Source organism: Sinocyclocheilus anshuiensis, unplaced genomic scaffold (genome assembly GCF_001515605.1).
Source record: "Sinocyclocheilus anshuiensis isolate Anshui unplaced genomic scaffold, SAMN03320099.WGS_v1.1 scaffold1491, whole genome shotgun sequence".
Taxonomy (NCBI): Eukaryota; Metazoa; Chordata; class Actinopteri; order Cypriniformes; family Cyprinidae; genus Sinocyclocheilus; species Sinocyclocheilus anshuiensis.
In genome coordinates, this window is record NW_015555706.1 from 225,313 (window position 1) to 244,653 (window position 19,341).

The 19,341-nt window shown below is 34.6% G+C and overlaps 1 protein-coding gene across 1 annotated transcript in view; it reads left to right on the forward strand.

Annotated features, from left to right (window-relative positions):
* The first annotated feature begins 5,169 nt into the window (after window positions 1–5,169).
* The window catches only part of lingo3b (leucine rich repeat and Ig domain containing 3b), a 54,012-nt gene continuing 39,840 nt past the window's right edge, over window positions 5,170–19,341 (forward strand). Inside the window, exon 1 of the mRNA XM_016464797.1 lies at window positions 5,170–5,523. The gene's annotated coding sequence lies outside the window, so the exon portion shown is untranslated. The remainder of the gene's footprint in view (window positions 5,524–19,341) is intronic.

Genomic DNA, 19,341 nt, shown 5'->3' on the forward strand with positions numbered 1-19,341 from the left:
TTTTTGTGCACTTGGATTAAACAGTTTTAACATGAACAAACCAGGGTTATTGTAGTTAATAAAAACTAAAACTAAAATTACAACCGTTAAAAAAGTCATTATTTGAAATAAAATAAAATACCAAAAATCTCATTTCAGCTAGTTGCCAAGGCAACATTTTTATTTTAATTTAGTTAAATTTGACTAAAACTGAAGCTGAAATAAAAATGTATGAAACTATGTAGACATACAGTAGGCTATATAAATATTTTAAAAATCAAAAACTACTAAAAATGACAAAAACACAACAAAATTACTAAAACTTTAACTAAAATGAAAATGAAAATGAAAAATCAAATAAAAAAATACAATAATGAAATCAAAATATTAATATCTCTAACAGTATCTCAATGATACTAAAATAACACTGAAACAAACTAATAAACTTAATGTGATGCATATTTGTCATACCTAAATAACATAAATTAAACAGGTAAGATTTGTATAATAGTACTAATAAAATAAATATGTTTTATTTATCATAAAATAATTGAATATTGCTTGTTCCACATCTAGCAATATTTTAACCGTGTTCATGCTTTTTAACTGAATAAATTAAATTGTTTTCACAATTTAAGCAATCTGATAAATGCATTTTGAAAATATTCTTATTTAAATAATAAAACAGATGTAAATAGTTAAAAATAAACCATGCCATGATTTTTTGAGTGCAGTTTCATTTATGCATGACTGATAAATATACATTATATTAAGTTTAGTTAATGTTAAAACTGTGTGCGATCCATATGCATGGGAATTTTATATGCAATTCAACTACATAAATCTTAAATTTAGGTCAAATATTTTTTGGGGTGTATCAAGGCTTCTCTAATGAAGGCCTCTATCTTTCTAACCCGTAACACCCCTGGATTACTCTAGAGCGGGCTTGAGTTTTTCCGTGGCTGTGGAGGCCTGAGATGGAGTTTTCTAATGTTGAAGTCTGAGCGCAAGGATAAAAGCAGTGCTGGATGGGAAGTCAATAGTGCGGGCTGTTATTGTGTGTCAGCGCTGAGAGAGAAGCTTCAATGCGACCGTGACCTATATGTACTGCTCGAGTGTGTTTCGCTCTTGTTACGCTGAGAGAGATTCTGGACGGAGAGACACGGATGAGAGAAAGAGAGAGAGAGCCATGAGCAGAGCCATCTGGTAAACCGCAGGCTTCACCTCAGTGAACACACTGAAACACACTTTATATCAACATATTTAAGGCAAGACACCACAGGTGAATAGGGTAAAACATTTAAAGGAATAGTTCACCCAAAAATGAAAATGAGGTGCAAATTTACTCACCCTCAGGCCATCCAAGATTAGGATGAATTTGTTTCTTCATCAGATTTGTAGAAATATAGCATTGCATCAGTGTCTCAGCAATGGATGCTCTGCAGTGAATGGGTGCCGTCAGAATGAGAGTCCAAACAGCTGATAAAAACATCACAATAATCCACAGCACTCCAGTCCATCAGTTAACATCTGGAGAAGACAAAAGCTGCGTGTTTGTAAGAAATTGATTTTGCTGACGATTTTTACAGAGGGGATTTTGGATACCCAGCTGAGAGAGAATGTTCTGGCAAGGTTCCCTCAAAGTTATGAACAAACGTACTTCCAGTAACATTAATAGAACGTTTATTGAAAGTTCTTTGGTTTTTAATAATGTTGTTAGCACAAAAACATATTCATTATATTTATGGTACGTTTTTTCCTGAAACATTTTAGTTGAATGTTCATCCAACGTTTTTTAAATGTAGCTACTTGTTTCAGAACGTTCAGAGAAAATTCAAATGTAACGTTCCCATAATGTTTGCAAAATGATACAATGGAATGTTCCCTTAACATTTGCATAAACAATAAAAAATGTTTCCAAAACATTTAAGAAACTGGATGTTTCAGCGCTCAGAGAACATTCAGAAATAACGTTTATGTAACAAAATGTTTTAGCAAAATGTTCTTGTTTTTTGTTAGCTGGTTTTTATCACTCCATAAATCACACATACTGTCAACAGACAGAAAAAAATATTGTGTTTTTAGGAATAAAATGCTATGTATAAATCAATATGAATGAAATATGAACAAACCCCTCGGTAAAACCCTTCAGAATATAGATTGGGATACAACTGTTAAGTTTTGGTATATGTATGTAAGAGAAAAAACTCTTTAAAGATATGGATTGGAATTAAAATCTGCAGATGCAAATAGATAAAGTGCAATAAAATAAACACTTAAAAGTATATTTTAGTTGTTTTCTTTCCACTACTTTAAAACAAAACATTATAAAAAGCCCCAAATCCCCAAACTGACCAGTGCATGAAAGAAACATTGTTTTGCCTGTAATGTCTAAATGTGTAATCTAAACCCACATGCAACAACAAATTCTGGATAAAACAAGGATGCAGAATATCTGACTAGAAAGTTGCACAGAAGATAAATGATGTGCACAATAACGAGATCTATAATTGGCTCATTCTTTCACTCAGTGGAACAATTTACTCAATTTGCACAAACCCGAATGAGTTGTTTGTCTGTTTGATGGGCGGCTTGTTTGGGGAGATCTCTGGCTTTAATGCATTCATTAATTCACTTCATAAAGCACCCAGGAAAACAAAAATGTTTTAATAAGACACACTTGAGTTATTAAGGAACTGCAGGAGACGAGCCTCTAGAATAATTCATCCAAAAATTATCAATCTGTCATGATTTACTCGCCTTCATGGCGGTCCAAACCTGAAATTACTTTCTTCTATTAAACACAAAATCATACAGGCTAGTTTTATTGTACTTTTATGCTGCTTTTTTGGCTGCTTTTTAACAGCCTGGTCACCATCTACATTCATTTGTGAGTTTGAACCCATGACATTACGTTGCAAGCACAATACTGTACCATTCAAGCTGCTTTTGACTTAAAGTTTGAGGAAAGTTCTGTTTAGCTGATGTACTTAAAAATATTAAATGAGGTTGTTAAATAATTGAACTCAAACAGGGTTTCTTTAAAAACATGTCATGTCTTTCACAAATTAAGTCCTTAAAAGATCTTAAATCAGAGCAGAAAGTCTTAAATTCTTAACATCAAGGTATTAAATGGTGCATGCAACATCGTCCTCTGTATTTTTGTTTTGTTTTCCAATACAAATATGCAAACGTCCTTAAACCAAGATACATTTACTGGAGATGCAAATTGAATGAATTAATAAACTTGTTTTCCCTTTGATTGAAATTGATTTTATTGAGCCTACTGATATCTGTCTTGTTTTAATGATAAACTCACTTAATTTTCATTAATTTCTCAGAAAACAAGACTTCTTATTAAAAAGTAAAGGAAATCTGTTGGAACTTTAAAGCGTTTTCTCATACAAGACATTTACATTTCGAGACCATGTTGATGTATTGTTACATTCATTTTGTTACTTCAATTGTCTTTAATTGATCTTAAAATCGTCTTAAATTTACCTTCATAAAATGTGCAGAAGCCTTACGACACTAAATGATCTTTAGTAGAGCTGCTTTAGTTGAAATTGCATTTGAAACTAAAGAATTTTGCAATGCTGTTTTTCTGTTTATTACTTAAAATCTGCATCAAAGCAGAATGCATTGTATAAAACAAATATGACTTTGAAAAAGAGCAGCTTTGACATTCCGCTAAATATCTTCTTTTGTGTTCCACAGAAGAAAGAAGGAATGGCATGAAGGTAAACACATTTAAATTTTTGCATGAACTGTTCCTTTACCTAGTCTGGTCAGTAAACGATGAAGACAGTGCTACAGCTTTTACTTCAGTTTGGTTGCCTTTTGAAATGATTTGAATGGGTAGATTTACAGAGGAGGACCGGGCCGCGCGCATACACACAGCATGCTTTTAGTGGCAGCTGAAGTGAAATCCAATTACAATGTTAACACAGCGAGACACTGAGGCAGACAGTGAAGCGGCGCTCGTCCACCTCCCTCAGAGACTCATTCTGTGCCGCTGTTACATACACAAAATACACTACAGAGCGGCACAACCCTGACACTTTATCAGCACGTTATGACCCCTTCAAAACATGCATTTATGTGCATGCTGGTGAAAAACAACAGAACGTTTCAAAGTCAGCATGAGAAAGTATTTGTGTCTGTAATGTGATGCATTTCCATCTGAAACATGAATGTGAGTCTGCAGTGAATTGTGGCTGAAGGTCAAGCTGCCAGTAAAGCTTCTTTCTTTTTCAAATGTTCCTTATTTTCTATTTTTCTGTATCTTTTATTAAACTACTCAAATTAATCAGCATTAAATTGCTGTTAACTATTGGCAATACTTTAAAAAAAATCTGCATAACAGTAGCCTAAAACCATGGCTAAATACAGTAGACTAGTTAACATTAAAAGGATATTTCACCCAAAAATGAAAATTCTGTAATCATTTACTCACTCTCATCTCGTTCCAAACCTGTATGACTTACTGTGGAACATAAAAAAAAAATGATACTGAAAAATGGTTTCAGTTCCCATTGCCTTCCATTATATGGACAGAAATTACAATGGTAGTCAATGGGAACTGAAACTTTAACATCAATATCTTTTTTTTCTCTTTAAAATAATGTGCACTACTTAATAATAATCGCAATCATACCAGAAATATGCATAAGAAAGTAAAGTAATCCCCTTGACCCTGTAATGAGCCTTTTTGACACCGTATTTAATTTGATTCCAATGAAAAAATGACAAAACATTAAATATACAGCATCAAAACTGTAATACACCAAAAAATAAAAAACATGGGTTGTGAAAATGAGGGTGACCTTGAACCCCAAAAAAAGTAGGACACATTGAACACACTGTCTTCTGTCCCTCATTTTCCAGAATATTGTAGATTATAGATTTAGGGATCGGCTCTTTTGATTGTCCTACTGTATCAAACACATAGCAGCATGCTAAAAACACCCAGAATGTCATAGCAACGGCCTAGCAACACATTAAAGCTGCTTTGAAACGATATACACCGTGAAAAGCGCATCACAGATAAACGCGAATTGAATTGAATGTAATTGTCCACGCTGCGTTTTTGCTCCAGTGCGGCACTTGCGCGTCGCTCCCCGAGCGCGTCAGCGGGGTGAGCTGAAAAACCAAACAGCAGCGTGAGCAGCAGATAGACGGAGACAGAGACTGGGACAGCACAGAGAGACTCGAGACAGCGCCAGTGTGTGTTCTGTCTCTCTATCACACACACACACACGCACGCTAGCGAACGAGAGAAACAGCTCTCTGGAACAGCATCTCTGACCGTGCGCACGAGGAGGAGGAGAGAGTGTGTGTCGGCGTTTCTGATGCCAGAGAGGTAAACACATACAGACACACGCACGCACGCACGCACGCTCTCTCGGGCTTGAGGACGCGTATGGACGCGCTCCTGTGACTTATGGACAGACGCGAAGAGGTGACGGCGAGCAGGAGACGAGGAGAGACGCGCACGCTCACGGACAGACAGATGAGGACGCAGCTGTCACACTCCAGACCTGGGTGAGTGAACTTCACAAGCACACACAGACACACACAAACACACACACACACACACACACACACACACACACACGCGAGAACAGGTGAACCCTGGAGCCGCGCGCAACCTGTGGAGCGCGTGGGTTGCAAACACTGCGCTTATGCAACGTTAGTTTTGCGGGAGCGCGTCGCTTTTCACCCTGGATGTTGAGGAGCATTGAAAGTTTAGTTTGGATGAAGTGACTGACTGTGTGAAATGTTGTTCAGTCGTGCATTATGGCTTCTTATTTTGAGACACTGTATCGGCGAGGCATTTTGAAGGGTTGAGCTCCAGGGACTCGTGTTCCTGTGTTTATAGTCTTGCTGTATCAATATCTGTCTCTCTTTCAGTCCTGTCTGCAGTTCCAACATCATTATTGTAGTTTTGAATAGAATTGCAGGCTTGTTTAAGAAGAGTGTGCTAGTAAATGTGTTTGAAATCAGTTTTCTGTATGGTTTGTATCACATAAACATGTTGACTCAATTGGCTTAGCCTGAAAAAATTCACATTTCTAGATATAAAAGCAAGTGCATGCTACAAGACAGAAGGTCATTGCCCTGTGCACATTTCATAACTGGATTGCATTGACTCAAAATTAATTTTCACACAAACCTGTGTAAATGGCAGTGCAATGACAGCAACAAATAATGCGGAGGAAGGGCTTTGCATCATTTTTGCACTGATTTTCAAACAATAAAATATAAGTAGCATTTGTATCATATAAACAGGTTGACTCAGTTGGAATATCCTGATTAAGAAAAATTCTGATTTCTAGAAATATGAATAAAAGCAAATGCATGCTACAAAAGACAGAAGGTCGTTACCTGGCGCACATAACCAGATTGTATCAACTCGTGTAAATTGTGTAAATGGCAATGCATTGACAGCAACAAATAATGCAGAGGAAGGGCTTTGCATCATTTTTGCTCTGATTTGCAAAGAACGATAAAAGATAAACACCAGTTGTATCAGGTTGACTCAGTTGGCATAACCAGATTAAGAAAAATGAATATTTCTAGAAATCTGAATAAAAGACACACTAAAAGACAGAAGGTCATCATCGCCTTTTGCACATTTTAAGACCAGATTGTATAGTCTCAAAATTAATTTTCACACACACTGCATGGCAATGCATTGATATCAACGTGGCTTTCTGTCATTTTTGTCCTGATTTGTAAACAATAAAAGGTCAAATACACTAAAAAGATAAAATAAAGATAGATAAAAATAAGATTTAAAAAAGTGCTGGAAACATGAAAACGAGTCTTGTAGTGTGTGTTCAGCTTAAGGTGTATTAATCAGTTCAATGTCTTTTAAATATTTATCTCTTTATATTTATATCTATGCATCAGTAGTGTGTGTTGGACGTCTGAAATTACCCTCTCTCCGCTTTTTGGTTTTTTAGTTCAGTATATGTATATTCATAATTTATTCAAATATTCATACACAGTTTCCAGGTTTAAGGCCAATTAAACGTCCATTTCCTCCAGTTTTACCCATGCAACTTTTTGATATGTTTAAGTTTTGATATGCTTGAACTGAATTTTGCTGTAAAGCACTATATAAATCAAATTAACTTGACGTGATAGAAAGATAATCAGCCAGTCATAGCACAATGGAGGCACTGCCTCGTCTCACCTGATCTTTCACCTGTATTTCTCCCTTCCTTCATGATTTAAGCTGTCTATTAGCTCCCCCTGAAACTTCAGAAAAATTAGTGCTTTAAACACTATTTAGTCTCATATTTCAGAATATTTCTTTTTGTGCCGTTGATTAATTTTTTGAGCCGCTGCTTGACCGCCTCCTCAGAGAAAACCCCCCCAAATGAAAGTAATCATGAGTGATATAAAACACCCTAGACGAACGTTTTATTGCTCTGAGATTTATTTTTCTAAAGTTTCAATTAGATATCAACTTTGTCTCAAATGTTTTCCCTAAAACTCCTCAGGAGACATAAAAACAGGAACATGAGTCAGTAGTTGTTATTCAGTAGTAGCTGCTAGGGCTGCACGATTATGACAAAAATCATAATGGTCGATTATTCCCTTGAAATTGTAATTGCGATTATTAATTACGCTTATCCCAATTTACATTGAATGATGTTTATACCATTGTTTGATGCAACTGCATGCCGTATTTTTATATGAAAATAAACAAGCTGAAAACACTCTAACTGAAAAACCTTTAGTGCGTTTCTATTGTATTAAGCCTCAAATGTCAACTATACATCGCATTGGATTCTTCTTTAAATTATAAAAAAAGTAAAAATATGAATGGTATTATAATGTTACACTAAAACTAAAACAACGGAAAAACCCTTAAGATAACATGTAGAAAGAAAAAAACACATCTTAAGCATGCAGAATAACATAAGTGGACTTTGAACGATTAATTGCCACTTTGAACGATTACGTAATTGTGGCATCCATAATTGTAATCGCGATTAGAAATGTGATTAATTGTGCAGCTCTAGTAGCTGCTTTGAGTTCATATTGAGATCTCTGACTTCTGATTGCAGACTTTGAGATGTTGAGCACCGTTTGAGACATTGTTGAGATTTCTTCTGATACTCTTGAGGAGGCGCATATTATGAATCGTATTACAATCATGGTCACTATTTCTGCTTCTCTCGATTTATTAAACATAATCGCCTGCTGGTTGCTTGTCCTGAAAAATTTTGATTTTGGTTTTAATTTGGCATCTTGCATTGGTATGAAGCCTCCAAGCTTTCATGGTTGCAGTTGCCAGATTTCAAAAGTTTCATTCGAGTTTCTTTCATAAATTGACACATTTTCTGCCCAGTGCTTTACTGTATTTTCCCACCATGTGCACACGCTCTCTCTGCATTACGGAAACGGCGCTGAAGATCTGAAAACACTGGCAAGCATGCAAGTTGGAGTTTAGCATATTCTGCTCAAACAAAAGTGCAATGCATTCGGTTTTCTGTCACATTGTCTTTTGCACCGTTTAGGGCACGTTTACATGACGATATACTAAAAACAGTTTTTTGAAAAGTTTTGCATACAGATGACAATGTTGTCAAAACGATCACTGCTCACCACAAAAAGGACTAAAAATGCTGTATTATGGTTAAATATAAAAATACACACATAATACACATGTGCATGACACTTTCAAAAATGAGTGTTTTTTTAGTTTACACAGAGATGACAATGGTGTCCTTTCAAAACATTCAAAACCTGTTTTGAAAAGTTTGCATTTTCAGGACTTTGTTGTGTAAATAAATGGCTAAAATGCAAAAAAATGTTTACATTTTATTTGAAAACAGTGTCATGCCCTATAAAACTGCGATCTCTCTTAGGGTACATTTACAAGACTATACTGTACTAAAAACGGAAAATTACTTTCACCTACAGACGACAATGTTGTCAAAACGATCCCTGTTCACACGTATCCGCGAAAACAACTAAAAGCGCTTTATTATGCATGACATGCCATTATGCATAATGTCACTGTTGTCACAAATTCACATTTTCGTAGTTTACATGGAGGCGATAACGCTATCGCTTCAAAAGCTTGCACTTTGAAACCCGTTTTGAAAAGTTTGTATTTTCAGGCCCCCAAAATGCTGTTGTCGTGTAAATTAGCGGCCAAAACACATAAAAGTTTCCCATTTTTACTTGAAAATGGTGTTGTGTAAATGCCCCATAAAACTGCGATCTCTCACATTTACACGACAACTATGTATTAAAAACGGATAAGTTTTCCACATACAGGCGGCAATGTTGTCAAAGGATCCCCATTCACATGGATCTGCCAAAACGACTAAAAGCGCTGTATCATGCGTTCCAGGCCAGTAGTTGGCGATGTCACATCGTAAAGAAACACTATGTGAACACGTCAGATGCATGCACGTTTTCACTAATTCGAGTTTTTGTAGTTTACACAGAGACAAAACTTGCACTTTGAAACCCCCTTTTCAAAAGTTTGCATTTTCATGTCACCAAAAAATGCTGTTGTCATGTAAATCAACGGCCAAAACGCATAGAAAATTTTTATTAAAGTCATGTAAATGCCCCTTAAATCTGCAAACAAATCATGCAAGTTGACATTCTCTTAATTTGAGTTTGTGTGACTGCAATAATTCTGATGAAACATAAAAAAAAAATGAAATGACAAAAATTGTAATTAATAATCGTGATTATATTTTTGAGCAAAATAATTGTGAATAACCATTTAAAGATAATTGTAATGAACCGATTCTGATTCTGATTTAACCGTTATCGTGCAGCCCTAATGCATATGAGGTTACTAGAGTCTATTTTTCTAGAGTCAGAAAAGCAAGTCTTTATTCTAGCTTATCTCGATTTGAGTTCTCCGTGAATTATGCATGCAATAGGACCATAGCTTTCAATATGTGTGCACTTTATGCAAAAAATTGCAATCAATGATGCTTCACAGAAATATATACATTTATATTCTGTGCATTAAAATCATGCAAACAATGATGAGCCGGTCCACTGGGTTGACGCTTATGATTAAAACCAGTGAATTAAAATAAATGCATTGTTTGTGCTGATTAGTCTTCAGAGGATTTTCTGTAGGATGCTTGCGTTTGATTAAGCGCTCATTTGCATACGTTATAGGAGCATGTTGAATTTAAATTAGCATGTTAGTGGTGTTATCTACAGTTGCTCACACTTGAACAAAGAAACCACTAACCCTAAACAACACCATCAATGATTCCTCAAATAAGTGATAAAACACATTTATCACACCTTTTACATGTTGTGCATCTTGTCCATTTCTGATGTATTTGCCGTCTGGGCGTCCTAAAATGGAAAGGCAGGGTTCCTGTATCCAACGGTTCGCCCGTTTGGCATCAGCGCTAATGAAAGCTTCTCTAACGATTCCTCTAATGAACCCAAAGCGGCGCTGCCATCTGTTTATACAGTTTGATTTTGTAGCATGATGAGAAACGGAACTCGTTTGACAAAGAAACAAAGTAGCACCAGGAAATATTTGTCATTTCATATGTTTTTGGTTTTTTCTCTCTTTCGTTAGTAGTATGTTGACATAATCAGAGCAAACAATAGTGTTTTTATTCGGCTAGTTTCTTTAAATGGTCTCAGAGGAGCAGTTAATTGCTCAGAGGCTGCTCGTTTAAAGCTCAGAGAACTTAATTGAGTTCTTAGTTAAGATTCTCCTAAAATTCCTCAAGAGAAATAAAACAGACCCAAATGAGCCAATAGTTCATAAAATTAGAGTATAGTGCTATAAAAATTAATATGGAGAGCTGCTCAGATGATTTGATTGAGAGAAATGTTTGAGATTGATGGCTTTTGATTGCAAACTTCAGAAGCTTGGCAAATCTGAGCACAGTTGTTGAGATCTTGTGAGAACACATGAGGTCTTGTTTTGCTCTAGAACAGGGATTCCCAAATTTTTTGTCAACCAAACCCCTTTGAGCTAAAATGTCCCCCTGATGTTTCAATAATTTAGCAGCACGTTCACATGATAATATTTCTCTAATGTCAGTTGTTGTCAGATGACATGCATGTAAACAAATCAAATATTTTATTTTTTAAATAATATTTATAAAATATTTAAATATTGTTAATTGTTTTAGTTAAAAAGGTAAATTTATTTTAAAATTATTTATTTTAATTTTCCATTTTTAATTTATTTTATTAACTCAATTTAACAACATATTCACATAATAATATTTCTCTAATGTCAGTTGTTGTCAGATGACATGCATGTAAACAAATCAGATATTTTATTTTATTTTTTAAATAATATTTATAAAATATTTAAATATTGTAAATGTTTTAGTTAAAAAGGTTAATTTATTTTAAAATTATTTATTTTAATTTTCCATTTTTATAATGTTTTTTTATTTCTTTATTAATTTTTTATTATTATTATTATTTTTAATGACTCATGGACCCCAGTTTAGAAAACCCTGATCTAGGAGAAACAATTAAGATTTTAAAGAAATAGCATTTTTTAAATATGCGATCTGTCTTTTTTATTCTAGTAGTAAAGAAAAGATGAATATGATAATACAGGAATTACTGTGAGTTTTATTTACATGTTTTGAAACTGCATGTAAAACAGTGTGATTCTGTAGCTGCAGTGTTAAACGGCACCTCTGACATCCTCCTCCCATTAGAATTCATGCCAGAATAATAGAACAGACTTGTAGAATTATGAGATTTCTATTATAAGACAGAGACTGTCTGATAACTGACTGATGAGACGAAGAGAGACCGGCTTCGTGAATCATAAGTCATTTTGAAAAAACTCAGGCTAATAGACCACGAGTGGAGGATTAGCAGGTTTAAAAGTGCACTCCGTAATTTTTTACTTGTTGAAATTTTTTACTTTCTATTCATCTGTGAATCCTGAAAAATAAAATGCACTACGGTTTCCACAAAAAGCACAACGGTTTCCAACATTGATAATAATCAGAAATGTTTCTTGAGCAGCAAATCAGTATATTAGAATGATTTCTGAAGATCATGTGACACTGAAGACTGGAGGAATGATGCTGAAAATACAGCTGCGCATCACAGAAATACATTACACTTTAACATACAGTGGGTTTAGAAAAGAATCAGCTCCCTTTAAAATAATCACATTGTGTTGCTTTGCAGCCTGAAATAAAGACGGACACAGTTTTTGTTTTATCCAGCTGTATTTACTCAGTGCAACTTATAACATCCAAGTGAAAGATATAACACCAACATGTCAGAAAAATAAAAAAATAAAAAACCAGAGTCACTGAGATGGAAAAAGGATCACCCCCTCCTAAAAATGACTCGTAAACTCAATCAGGTGTAGCTAAACACCGTCTCAATGGCACACAAAGGGAGTGATTCTGCATATTCACATAGAAAACAGCTATTTTAAATTGTAATCATATTTCACAATATTACTGTGTTTACTAGGGATGTAACGATTCACTCAACTCACGATTTGATTCGATTCGGGGAAGTTCCCCTCAGACATGCATTCATATAAACGCCTACCCCTAATTGAATCGCATCTCAACCGATTTGAATCGTCACATATTTGAATCGATTTTCAACCGGCTCGCCATTAATCATTACATCCCTAGTGTTTACTGTATTTTTTATCAAAGAGATGCAGCTTTGAAGAGCAGAAGAGATCTCCTTGCTTTAAAGGACAGTTTTTTCCTCTTTTGCTCAACACAGCAGACGTGAATGATGAACAAAGAGAAAGACAGATGTTTTACTGAAGGCTGAATTGAATTGCAGTCATATCAGTGTAGCCTAAAGCTTATTAACGTTATTAACTAGATACGCATGTTTGTTTAACATGGGAAATTCAACAGGTTTCCCGCTTAACCCGAAGACAAATATAAACTGACCTTGTGGGTGAAAACTGTTATCATCGTTGATCTCTCGGCTGTACTTGTTTATGAGATAATTACATTAGTGATTCGTTTAAGTGCTGAGGAAATTCTCACAAGAGTGCTTGTGTTGCTCTGAGCTAATTATGATGGCTGCGGCAAAGGTTTGACCGTGAGATCTGGTTTGGATCTGCTAACTTCAGTCTGTCTATCAAAGTCATCTGGAGTCACTTTGTGTCTGTTTTCATGAGTTACTGTACATGAGCTTGTTTGGAATTCAGAACTGAATTGAGAAAGCTTTTTAAATTCCACTTCAAATTCTTAGTTTAAAGTGAATTTGGTTCGAGGCAGAAAACAGGAATCTGAATTGCAATGTAAGGAAGTAGAAATTCGTATCACTAATATTTAACTAGATAAGCAAAGTTTTTTAGATAGATAGATGGATAGACATACAGATAGATTGATTGATAGATGGATGGATGGAAGGATAGATAGATGGATAGACATACAGATAGATTGATTGATAGATGGATGGATGGAAGGATAGATAGATGGATATATGGATAAATAGACAGATGGTTGGATAGCTGGATGATAGAAAGATAGATGGATAAATGGATAGATAGAACAATAGATACTTGGATGATAGAACTATAGATGGCAGATAAATGGATGGATGGAAAGATGGATTATGGATAAAACAATAGTTGGATAAATGGATAGATTGAATGATGAATGGATGGATAGAACGAAGGATGGATAAATGGATAGATAAAATGATGGATGGATAGATGATAGATCGATGGATGGATAGAACAATAGCTGATAAATGGATAGAACAATGGCTGAATAGATAGATAGATAGATGGATGGATGGATGGAAAGATGGATGATAGAACGATAAATGGATAAATAGAGCGATGGATGGATAGATAGAAAGATGGATGGATGGATAAACAGATAGAATGACAGATGGATAAATGGATAGAATGATGGATGGATGGATAGGTGATAGAATGATAGATGGATAAATGCATACATAGAATGGATGGAAAGATGGATGATGGATAGAATGATAAATGGATAGAACGATGGATGGATAGAATGAATGGAAAGATAGATGATGGATAGAACGATGTATGGATAAATGCATACATAGAATGATGGATGTATAGACTCAATGATGGTTGGATGGATAGACTTCATGTCCCAGAATGCATTGCATGTGTTGGATTTCTCTGAATTGTAATTCCGTAAGTTCGTTCTGTAATTCCTGTTCACATTTAAATGTGTTGTGTCCAGTTCAAATTCCAAACCATGCATTAAACTGCAGCCAGTTCTTCAGCTCTGTCTCCTGCAGAGTGCTGTTGACAGTGTGAAGGTGTGTGTGGTCCTGATGCTCTTGAATCTCTTCCGCTCTAAACCTCATCCTGAACCCAGAGCATCTGGTTCAGATCAAAATCACTTTTCATCCCATTTGATGCACAGAATCCAATGCTGCCATTAAATCATTCCCTGCACAATTATTACATCTTTTTAAAGATGCATTTGAGAGATGAAGTTTCTTTGCATATTCTTAGAGATTCTGCCTCATTTATTAAATATTAAGGTTTTTTAGATTCTGAAACAGATGTAAGGCGTAATAAATGACCCTCTCTCTCTGCGCGGCCGTAAATCTGAACACAATCTCACTCTGTTATATGACTCTTATCAATATTGCATTTTAATTAATGATTTACAGATCAAAAGCGCAGCTGCTGTGTGGAACTCGATCGATGCAGAGGAAATTACAGACCCGTGTTCATGTTATGGCTTGAATCCAGGGTTTATGTCTGCAAGATTTATTAAATTGATTAAAGTTTGATTACTGCCCTAAAATAGCTCGGCCAGTATTAGAATGACTGGTATTTTGGTCTCATATCAAAACGACTTTCCATCTTTTCATGAAACTGTACAGAATATGTCTGGTATCTCGAGACTTCATGTTATTTTTTGGATGCTGGGATTGTTTTGTTGAGCTTCTGGGATGTTGCAAACTATATTTAGACCAAACAAATGACTATTAATTGTTTTAATTGATTGTGGCTGTGTTTGGAATGACATACTATTTGTATAATTCCTGCAATAGTGTTTTCATGGAGTACAGTACGCACACTTTCTCTAAACATTAAATGTGATGAGGTCATGTGACAAATTTGTTGCATCATGTAGTTTCACAAACAATTTTTCAAAGATTCCAGCCCTGCATCTTGAAGCAAAAATTCTAGGGCTGGGTAAAAAATATTAACTTTTCGATTTTAATAGATTCTCATTTTTATGAAACGATATCGATTCTTAAATACCAAGAATCGATTAGTCGAGAAACAATGTTTTCAGGGAAAAAAAAAATAATCATAAACTCGTTAGTCAGCTAGAAAACTGAACTGATAATATTAACTCATTTGATCGTGAAGAGTTGGAAAAGATCAATAAATCTTTTCATCACATACTGTTTTTTTATTTATTTTTTTGCAAAATAAGAATGAAGATTTTTTATATATATATATGTATATATATGTATATGTGTGTGTGTGTGTGGGGGGGGTATATATGTGTGTGTATCATCTTTAATACACAGAAGCAAAATAACACAAGAAGTCAAATGTCAAAAGTTTTAATGACAAAACGAAGTATTCAAAATGTAACACTTAACTAAGGAAGCTTGTTTCCATCATGGGACAAAAAAAAATGAAAAAGCTAGTTGTGACTTTTTATCATAAGTTTTTTCCCTTTTTCTTGCAATTCTGAATTTTATAGAATTGTGAGTTTATATCTCAAAACTCAGAATTGCAAGAAGAACAGTCAGAATTGTGACGGGAAAAAAAATCACAATTACATTTTTTATTTTGCTGTGGAAACAAAAAACAGAATTGCAAGATATAAATTAAGAATTGTGAGAAAAAGAGTCATTTGAAATGTGAGAATTAAACACTGAATTGTGAGAAAAAAATCAAAATTGAAATATATAAACTCAGAGGAAAAATTCTGAATTGCGAGAATGTCTGTATATCTCGCAATTCTGACTTTTTTCTCACAATTCTGAATTTTGAGATATAAAGTCTATGAAACTCAGAATTGATCAAATAGTTGTGATCTGGCTCAGATTCAGACAGGAATCGTGTGTTTGTGGTGTTTTTCTGCTGATTAAGGGAGAATTCAATTGTTTTTACACAAATTGTTGTAAAAGCTAAAATGCAATGAAATGCATCATATTTAGTGAGAAAGTGTGACGTCCTCCAGCAAAACAGACACTGTTTTTGGAATCAGCAGCACAGAATTAAGAAAGGCATTGGATTTCATTCAGTGAATGTGATGCAGGGTGGAGTTTTTGGCAGATGCAGTGCACTAGTATTCATTTGCTAACTTACTGCCACTATCAGTTTATTATTGGCCCAGGTGGACCAATCAGTAACAATTAATTAGACAATTAAGTATTGAGAACCGTCCGTCCTTGACCGCTCCTGCAGCTTCATCAATAACAGTGTGCATGACAGTACATCCATATCTGTGTTATATACTAAAAGGCGCAGGGCTCCTATGAAGTGCATAAATGCATGCATGTGTTTAAAGTAATATTCTGGCTAATTTTCATCTTAGTTTCTATGTGCCGCATCTGTTGTCTGCAGTCGTTTATCACAGACACTAATTTAGACTTTTTCTACCTTAGTTTGCAGTAAATCCCATAATACTGAATGTTTAGCAAGTGTGGGGAACGTAGAGAATATATGTTTAAAATATGAAACTATCACACTGTTTTAAAAGCATAACATTTACCTTTATACATTTGACACATACTGCATGTAAGGCTCGATTTGGGGAAAAATTGTGATTTATTTATATATTTTTCTCATAAAAATTGTGATTTGAGATTTAAAATGTTATTAAAAAAACAAAAAAAAATTGTAAATAAATAAATTAAAATATGAAATAAAAATAAAATTAAAATGTGACTATTGTAATATTTCACTTTATAATAAAAAATGAGGTTTTAATAAAATAATAATAATAATAATTTTATTTAACATTGCAAATATAAAATGACTAATATTTGTCTTTATTTCTTCATTTTCAAATTATAAACAATCAAACTGGAACCGCAGGAGCTTCTCTTTCCACACAAATATAAAGGCAGCTCAACTATTTTCATTTCAACATTGATAATAATCAGGAATGTTTCTTGAGCAGCAAATCAGCATATTAGAATGATTTCTGAAGATCATGTGACACTGAAGACTGGAGTAATGATGCTGAAAATACAGCTGCGCATCACAGGAATAAATTACACTTTAACAGATATTCACATAGAAAACAGTTATTTTGAATTGTAAAAAATCTAATAATCAATTTTTTTTTTTCAAATTTTAATCAAATAAATGCAGCACTGGCGTCACAAACATTTAATGCATATGCTGATTCTCTGCAGTTATTGCTAGTGAAAGCAGATGGGTGAATTTTTAACAGTCATTGTTTGACTCATTAATCTCTGTCACTCAAAGCGGCTGTGACATTTTGAGAAAACATTTTGTCACGAATGTTTCTGCACTTTCTGGAGAGCTCTGTGCATCTCTGCTGTGCTCAGAAATGCATACGAGGGTCAAACTCTCAGCTAGAAGCTGTAGTGTAGACAATGAGTATGTGTGTGTGTGTGTGTGTGTGTGTGTGTGTGTGTGTAGTTTGCACATTTTGTGAGTCGTGTAACGGTGAGCGATTTTGAGCTGTTTTGACAGAGATTCATCAAAGATGGCGGCGAGGTGCCATATAGTGAATTGCTATGGCAACAGGAGTGTTGGGTGTAATGAAAGCCGACTGGCACAGAGACGCTGGCGCCGCTCCATCATACAGAATAATCTTCTACAAGACACACTGTTACCTGCCAGTGTCGCGCGCTTGAAACGCTGCCATCACACAGTGATGTGAAGCCTTCCTCGTCCTCGTAGTGAGCACAGATTCAGGCACTCGCTCATCCTTGATCCAATAAACATGATGACTGAGTTAGCTATGGTAATAGAAGGTAATAGAAAATAATAGAAGGGATTTCAACCAAAAAAATTTAATTTTTTCCCAAACCTGTCTGACTTATTTTCTTCTGTAGAGCACAGTTGATAATAAGAGTAAATACATTTTCCATAATGGAATGTTGCAATAAATTAATAAAATGTTGCAACAAAAAGTACAGTGAAATGCAAGCATACATAAGACATAAAATACATTTTTATGCATGTAACATAAAATGGATGTGAAATACAACTTGAAATACTCTTAAAACAATATAATAGTAATGCTATTAAAACACTATAAAACAAATCAATATATCATGAAATAATTGAATACATAATGAAATGTTCCAATTACAAAGTACAATGTAAGAATTAATGAATAAATACGTGAAATACTCCTTAAAATGAAAAACCTCTTGAAATACAAAAACAAATCGATATATCACAAAATAATTGAATATGTAATGAAAGAGCACAATGAAATGTAAGATTAAATATATTAGGCATGAAATGCATTTATTTTTGTAAGGTTTTCTATCTTTTCCATTGCGATTTCTTCCTTTTAACTGTTTGACCTGCAGATGCTTTCATATCTTCATATCCCTCGAGGCAGTGACGGTTTTCATTTCAAGGCGTATATCATGCCGTATTTCAGTTCATTTATAATGTTACATAAATAAATACATTTCACATCCAATTTACTTATCTGTACCCACTTTTCATTAGGTCTACGTTTATTGATTCCAACATTTCATTATATTTTCAGTTGATATATTGATTTGTTTTATATAGTCTCCTTCAGTTTATTTCAAGGTGTGTGTCATTTCGTATTTCATGAGGTTTTTCATTTTAAAGTGTGTTTTTGGTGGTATTTCACATTCTTTTTAATGTTACATGTAAAAATAAATAAATGTATTGCATGCCTTATTTATTGTATAAGTTGTACTTTTATTTATTGCAACATCCCATGACACTGTTGCATTATTTATTTATTTATTTTAGTCTGTAAATCACTCCAGACTGCATTGACTTTCATTGTATGTTCGCAGAGGGAAGAAAGTCATACCGGTTTGGAATGATGTGAGAGTGAGTAAATAATGACACAGTGATTTATGGGTGATGGTTTTCTCTTTCATGCACATTAGAGAGAAAATATCTCTTTTAAAGTCTAATGTAAGTCTGTGTTTTATACGTTTACACTCGTGAGACGAGCTCAGAGGAACCAGAGAGAGACACTGATGTCTGTGGATATTTATGAACATATTATAGGATGAGATGAGCTGCTGGAGAGAACACACACACACACACACACACACACACACACACACACACACACTCACACTCACACACTCACACTTTCTCACACACACACTCACACACGCACTCGCACACGCACTCGCACTCACACACACACTCACACTCAC